Source organism: Zea mays, chromosome 10, assembly GCF_902167145.1.
Source record: "Zea mays cultivar B73 chromosome 10, Zm-B73-REFERENCE-NAM-5.0, whole genome shotgun sequence".
In the NCBI taxonomy this organism is placed as follows: Eukaryota; Viridiplantae; Streptophyta; class Magnoliopsida; order Poales; family Poaceae; genus Zea; species Zea mays.
The window spans coordinates 89,352,364-89,360,588 of NC_050105.1; the positions used below are offsets into that span (position 1 = coordinate 89,352,364).

At 43.7% G+C, this 8,225-nt stretch overlaps 1 pseudogene; it reads left to right on the plus strand.

The window, feature by feature from the left end:
* The first annotated feature begins 4,651 nt into the window (after positions 1-4,651).
* On the plus strand, positions 4,652-5,060 carry LOC111590312 (uncharacterized; annotated as a pseudogene).
* The last annotated feature ends 3,165 nt before the right edge of the window (positions 5,061-8,225 follow it).

Genomic DNA, 8,225 nt, shown 5'->3' on the forward strand with positions numbered 1-8,225 from the left:
ACCCAGGGAATAGATGTCATCCTAGGGATGAATTGGCTAGATTAGTACCGGGCAGTTATCAGCTGTGATAAGAGGAAAATTAAGTTAGTGTCCCCACTAGGAGAAGTGGTAGCTGAGTTAGTCTCACCCGAGCCAAGGAAAGGAGGTTGTCATCAGATGACTATTGATAGCAAGGAGGCAGATCCACTCGAGACTATCAAGGTTGTGTCGGAGTTTCTGGATGTGTTCTCGAAAGATTTACCAGGTATGCCACCTGAGCGAAAAGTTGAGATTGCCATAGAGCTTCTTCCTGGCACCGCCCCCATTTCTAAAAGAGCCTACAAGGTATCTGGACCAGAGTTGGTTGAACTCAAGAGGCAAATAAATGAGCTGTCAGAGAAAGGTTACATCAGACCAAGCACCTCACCTTAGGTCGCCTCTGTCCTATTCGTGGAGAAGAAAGATGGCACCAGGAGGATGTGCATCGATTATCGAGCTCTGAATGAGGTCACAATCAAGAACAAGTACCCCTTGCCTAGAATAGAAGATCTGTTCGACCAGCTAAGAGGAGCTAGCGTGTTCTCAAAGATAGATCTGAGGTCAGGTTATCACCAGCTCAGGATTCGACCTTCAGACAATCCAAAGACAACATTTATTACCAAGTATGGGTTGTATGAGTTCACCGTTATGCCTTTTGGCCTAATGAATGCACCAGCCTTCTTCATGAATCTGATGAACAGTGTGTTCATGGATTATCTCGACAAGTTTGTGGTGGTATTCATTAATGATATTCTTATATATTCTCAAAGTGAGGAGGAGCATGTGGATCATTTGAAGATGGTATTGTAGAGATTGCGAGAGCACCAGTTGTATGCAAAGTTGAGCAAGTGCGTGTTCTGGATTAATGAAGTCATGTTCTTGGGTCACATAATAAATAAAGATGGATTAGTTGTGGATCGAAGAAAGTGACAGACATTCTAAACTGGAAAGCGCCAACAGATGCTCGAAGAATCAAGAGCTTCATTGGAATGGCCGGATATTATCGGCGATTCATTGAAGGATTTTCGAAGATTGCGAAACCGATGACAGCTTTGCTAGCCAACAAAGTGGAGTTCAAGTGGACTCAGAAGTGCCAAGAGGCCTTTGAAGCGCTGAAAGAGAAGTTGACTACAACGCTTGTCTTAGTCTTGCCTGATCTGCACAAGCCCTTCTCGGTGTATTGCGACGCTTGTTACACTAGCTTGGGATGTGTATTGATTCAAGAGGGAAGAGTTGTGGCTTACTCGTCCCGGCAGCTGAAAGTTCACGAGAAGAATTACCCAATCCATGACCTAGAGTTGGCAGCAGTGGTTCATGCACTAAAGACTTGGAGGCACTATCTGTACGGGCAGAAATGTGATGTTTACACAGACCACAAGAGCCTGAAGTACATATTCACCCAGTCGGAGCTGAAAATGAGACAACTAAGGTGGTTAGAATTGATCAAAGACTATGAATTGGAGATTCATTACCATCCAGGCAAAGCGAATGTGGTAGCATATGCCTTAAGTAGAAAAAGTCAAGTCAACATGATGGTCGTTCATCTGATGCCCTATGAGTTGGCCAAAGAGTTTGACAGGTTGAGCCTCGGATTTCTGAACAGCATGCGAGGAGTAACAGTTGAGTTAGAACCCACCTTAGAGCGGGAAATCAAAGAGGCACAGAAGAATGATGAAAAGATCAATGAAATCTAGTAACTAATTCTAGAAGGAAGAGGCAAAGACTTTCGAGAGGATGCAGAAGGTGTGGTATGGTTCAAGGACCGTTTGTGTGTTCCCAATGTCCAGTATATTCGGGTGTTGATCCTCAAGGAAGCTCATGAGACAGCATATTCCATACACCCTGGAAGTGAGAATATGTATCAGGATCTGAAAAAAAATTGGTGGTACGAAATGAAAAGGGAGATCGCAGAACATGTGGCCGTATGTGATAGTTGTCAAAGGATCAAGGCAGAGCATCAGAAGCCAGCTGGATTGTTGCAGCCGTTGCGAATTCCTCAGTGGAAATGGGATGAAATCGGGATGGACTTCATAGTCGGATTGCATCGCACTTGAACCGACTATGATTCCATTTGGGTAGTGGTGGACCGCTTAACCAAGTCAGCCCACGTCATACCTGTCAAGACTAGCTACATCAGTGCAGTATTGAGGCAGTTGTACATGTCCCGGATCGTTTGTCTTTATGGTGTACCAAAGAAGATAGTGTCAGACAGAGGAACGCGGTTCACCTCTCATTTCTGGCAGCAGTTGCATGAAGTCTTGGGTACACATCTAAATTTCAGTTCAGCTTATCATCCGCAGACAGACGGTGAGACTGAAAGAACTAATCAAATCCTCGAAGATATGTTAAGAGCCTGTGCGTTGCAAGATTAGTCCGGATGGGACAAGAGATTACCTTATGCAGAATTATCCTATAACAACAGTTACCAGGCCAGCTTGAAGATGTCACCATTTCAAGCGCTTTATGGAAGGAGTTGTAGAACTCCGTTGCAATGGGATCAGCCTGAAGAAAAGCAAGTGTTTGGGCCAGATATTTTCCTCGAAGCTGAAGAGAACATCAAGATGGTTCGGGAGAATCTAAAGATAGCGCATTCAAGGCAGCAAAGTTATGCAGACACAAGAAGGAGAGAGCTGAGTTTTGAAGTCAGAGATTTTGTCTACCTGAAGGTATCACTGATCAGAGGAGTCAGAAGATTCGGAGTCAAAGGCAAACTAGTGCCCCGATATGTTGGTCCGTATCAGATTCTCGCAAAGCGTGGAGAAGTGGCCTATCAGCTCAGTCTACCAGAAGGTTTGTCAACGGTGCATGATGTCTTTCATGTGTCTTAGTTGAAGAAGTGTCTGCGTGTGCTAGAAGAGCAGTTTCCAGTGGAAGATCTGGAAGTCCAAGAAGACTTGACCTACATAGAGAAGCCAGCACAGATTCTTGAGACTGCAGACAAGGTCACCCGGAGGAAAACTATCAGAATGTGCAAAGTCAGATGGGGTCACCACTCTGAGGAAGAAGCAACCTGGGAGCGTGAAGATGATTTGATGGCCAAATATCCTGAACTCTTTGCTGGCCAACTTTGAATCTCGAGGGCGAGATTCTTTTAAGGGGGATAGGTTTGTAACGCCCTGAATTTGGGGGTAGAATTTTTTCTTCCTTATTACTCACCAAATTCAGGCGTTACTCTCTTTTCTCTTCCTGTTACGCTCCTTCCCAGTTTCAAAGCAGTATAGCGACTGGTGTCCGTCTCGCGTGTAAACAAAAACCTAAGTTGACATGAGTGTTGCATCATGCCGAAGCATATTTTTTTGTCTGATGTAGTGTTTAATCGCGCGCCCGTTTTGCCTCGCTCGGATTTTGATTCGTGATTGGTTTCCGATCTCTGGTCGTGTGTGCCATGGGTTTTCGACCCGTGACCCGACCTAGCCTGACCTAGAACAGCCTGGTCCGGCCCAGCCCAGCACGCCCCTAACGCCCCCCTCTCCCTTTCTCTCATTTGATTTTCTCGCCCCGCAACTCCCTCTCTACCACCTCTCTCTCTCCCACCTCGTGCCCAAGGTGATTCGGTGACGGTTATCGCCGGATTTTGGAGACCCAAGGTGAACTCTCCCTCTCCCTCCCTCTCTCTCTCTTCCCTCTCTCCCTCCCCTTTCTTCTTCCCTGCGCACCCTTGTCCCCCACGCGCGCCCCTGCGCCCCCCTGACCCCCCTGCGCCCCCCTGCGTGTCATGGCCCCTCGGCACGACCCCCCCCCCCCGGCGACCCCTCGGCGCGGTCCCGGTGGCCCCATGGCGCGGCCTGTAACACCTGTAACACCCCAGGTGTTTATTTCCTATTCGACATCGACTATGGACTTAAACACGGGATATCAGTGAAAATAAAATGGACACTAAATTCTACTCATCTTTGTTATCGCTATTTTGATATCGTATCTATCTCTGTCTATCTAAGCCGTCCAAAAAATTTAGAGATGTTTGGATTCTAGAAATCTTTCAAGATGTTGAGCCTATGCTAATTGGATCAATCTAGTACGCGAATATGAGAATTCGATTTTATAAATTCGATCACAATCTGTATCCAACAAAAAAAGCAGGCATAGAGTTATAAATTGAGCTGTTTTCTAGATAGATGTTCGGATAGCGGTGAAATCGTCTAGGCTCAACTAAATTAACTAGAACTCGACGACTCAAGTTTTTAGGTGTAAAATAATTTAGTCCCCTCTCGTTAATCGAAACGTCACGTCCGAGGATTTATAAATGAGATCTGTTTCTCCAGTAAATTGTCTATAGACGTGGAATCAGGTGTTCAGCCCACATATGAAATTATTTGATTTCATATCGAATCGAACGCAGTCTAAAATATATGTCTATGCTAATTTGATAAAAATATGGAGAGGGAAAAGCTAACTTTTATCGTCTACGTGTCTATTTTTTTTCTCTTCCTTATCTGGAATATACGTGTTTTCTCTGGTAGTATCTCACCACTGTTCTCTGCTCTCTTATCTCCTTCGTATGTTCTTCTGTTGTTTCCTTCTATAGCGCGACGCCACCTCCTCTCTCAGCCTTATCCCAAAATCGCTTCTTCTCTGCTGATTCCGTGGTGCATCAGCCGAGCTCCTCTCCTTGGCCGATCCATGGATCTCGTCTCTAGCTCATGTCTTGTCGCCGGCCGAGCCCCTCCCCAGCGCCCTTGGAGCCGGCGTCCTCTACCCTCATCTCATTCCCCGACGCCGCCCTCTCCCCCTCGGTGCTCTACTGGTCAGCGTCTTCTCCCTGCCCGACGTTTCTGGCGCCATGGCCACCACGCCTCGGGTCGCCTGCTCCACTGCGCCGATCCACCCATCTCCCTGCTGTCGCTCTCCCATGGCGCATCGCTGCATCTTGCTTCAGCTTGCTCTACCATCTCCCTTGGCGCCCTAGCCCCAACGTCGAGCTCACTACCCGGCCGTGCCCCTGGTGGTTGAGCTCACCGAGCTTCCTTTTCTATCGCTCGTCCTCGCCCATTCGACGCCCTCATCTCAAGCCAGTCCAGCCTCTCTACTCGCCACTCTCCCCTATCCCCTTGCTGTTAGCACATGGCGAGCTAACCCCATGTGCCAGTAGAGTTCGTCATTCCCTGAGCAGCACCTCCCTCCATGGATGTCTCGTTGTCGACTTGTGCAGTTCATATTTATCGGTGAGGTCCCTTTTGTCTTGTGTTACTTATCTCTTTAATTGATACATGTGGTCTGTGGTTGATTGTGAGTATGTGTGTGCTTATGTGTGAGATGTGAAGGGGAAATCCAATGATTTGGTGGAGAAGAAGCACAGTTCAATTTGACGCCCGCCAGGTGTTCGACGAAATGTTCGAATTGGGTTTCGCCGTTGATATTTTGGATTTGAGTCATGTTTTGTATTGGTGAGCTGGTTCACTATTTCTCTTCTTGGTTGAATGGATAGATTAGTTGGATGTTTTAATTATGTCCGTCCTCTTGATAGTAGCATGTGTGTGTCATGGTCATAGGTATAATACTTATTGAAATGCACGAGTCACTCGCAGTGATTTGGTCGATGTCGTGTCTATGTGTATGGATTGGTGTTAGTGGAGAAGAAAGTTAGGTGAGGAAATCATGGTGAATATAATCGTGTCTACATGGTGGTTGTGTTTATACCTTTAATGAATGTCTGTTTATTTGTATGAAGTCCATAGATCGCAATTTCCAAGTAGAGCATTGTACTACTAAATCTTGGAGTTTCTCGCAGTAAAACTTAATTCAGTTTGGGTATGGATAGTTAGATAACCAGATTAAGTCTATTCATCACCTTTTCTTTAGTAAAGTAAATACTAGATAATTAAGAAAGATTGGATAATAGAATTGATTGTTTGTAGTGTGGAGTGAAGTCCATGGAACATCGACCCTCATTAATCCATGGCATGCCTGTGATGTTTAATTATGCGCCAAGCAAGTTAATCTAGTAAGATGATTTAGAGAACGAGTCAAATAATGTGTAGAAGCTATGTATAAACTAAAACAGTCTAGTTGCTGTTTTGGGCTACATGTACTGTTTTTGCCGCGCCGTTTGTGTGAGGAACTAAATTACGTTTTTTGTAGAAATCTTATATAGGAAAGTTGTAGGCCATTTGTTTATCTTGCTTGTGTAAAAATTCATGGTCATAGGTCTAGTAGTTTAGAAGTTATGATTTTTCCAATTCCAGTTTCAGAATCTGTCCAAATTCTGTACAGGTTTCGAAAATTGGACTGTTTGGCTAAGCTAAACTGAGAATCAGCCCTTAGTAATTATAAAACAATTGTAGTACTTTCCTTAAGCTTTCCAACAAATTTTGAATCACCCTTTTTGGTGATCTATAAATTAAGTTACAACTGTTTGAGTTAGGATCTCTGAATCTGTCCCAATTTGGACAACGGAGCCTTTCTCATGTTTTCTGACCTTGATATATATTGAATTAACCTGGGACATTTATAAATGAATTGTAGACAATTCTACTAGCTTTCTAAAAAGTCTAGGATCACCTGATTCAGATGGCTCGAACTCCAGTTATGGATTTTTGAACTGAGTAGTCGAATTCTGTCCAAATCTGGATAGAATTTACGTTTAGTGTTGTTTGACATTTCTAAATGTCGAATCTTGTTATGACGATAATACCAAAGTTATAGAGGACTTCATAATCTTTCCATAAAGTCCTAGTTTATCATTTTAGGATGAATATTGTGTGAGTTATGTGCTAAACAAATAGCTGATGTTTTGTTATCCAAAATCAGCAAGTATTAAAATGATTACTTGGAGTTTCTTTTGTATGGATACCTAGATTTAGTTAGTTCTTGTCTTGATAAATGAAGTTAAGTGGCTAATTTTCAGATCTGCACCTGTTATGGTTGTAGTGGATTGAGCTAATTGTATTGGTTAATATAGTGCAACAAAAATCATCAATGGGTTCTAAGTGTTTGGTTGTGTTGACTCCCTTGGGCATGTTCTCAATTAGGTTTATTGTCTTCTTTGCTGTAGAATAGAATGGTGACTGTAGTTGACTGGTTTTGTTTTTATAGGTATGATCATGTGACTCAATTATTGATAACCCATTGGTCATGATACTTACAACATAGAATTAGCTTTACCAGTGTTCTTGTGTCCTTATAATTATAAATAATGGGTTGTTCATTAGTGCTAATAATAGTGTTAGTCTGTTGGCAGTGTGCTCTAGTCCATGAGCTTAAGACTTGTGTGTAGTCTTATGATTGTTCGATGCTTGAGTTAGATATATTTAAGTGTAAAAGATGCGCTTCTGGTACTTAGTAATATCTTCACATATAGTGTGCTCATAGGAATTGTGATGACTTGTTTTAAGTATTTATCCTCTTTAGTATAGATTATCTATTTTGTGTACTTGCTCATGCTCATATGCACTATGCATCTCCAATAGGTACGCTAGATGATTATGTGAATTGGAGGGCATGGATCAGGATGGATCACAAGGTGGCTTTGACAGACCCATCTCGATATGGACGACTTGATCAAGTGTCAGGATTGTTGATGTTCACCAAGCGGACGTCATCTAACCACACTAACCTAGTGTATCCCAGGCAAGCCCGACCTTGCTGTTTTAAAATTTTCATCACTTATATGATGCATTAGGTGATAGAAATTGAGTGATGAAACACTTGATGCATTACCATTCCTTGGAATTCGATTACTATTCCTTGATACCTGTTTTATAAAGAGAACTAATGAGGCTTAGCCCTGCTTAGAAAAACTAAAAGTTGTTTCTTTTAAAAAGAATGATGTGGAACACTATTATGGGCTTTTTGTTTCAAAAATCAAAGCAAACTTATGGTGATGATTCCCCTTCGGCCGGAGTGGGTTCATCATTCGGAAAAGAGTACCCCTGCCAGGTACCAAAAATGGGAAAAATGGTTTAAATAAATCTGGACCAGACGTTGAGTAGGAAAGGTCGCTCGTCTGTGTCGATTAAGGACCGTTCCGATTGTTGGCCTGCTGATCTAGGACCCTTTAACTGGCCACTTGCCTCATCATGGGTAAGCTTAGCCTCGGTCGGACCAATACCAGAAAGGTCGGCCCACAATGGGAGTGGAGAGATGGCGAGAGTATCGTGTATCCACCTAGCAAGAGGCTGGATGGTGGGGTACTGAGCTCTTGGTTGGCGGGGAGCCGTTCTGGTCTTGAGAAACCCGTGGGCGAGTTGACATATGCAATGGTTAAGTGC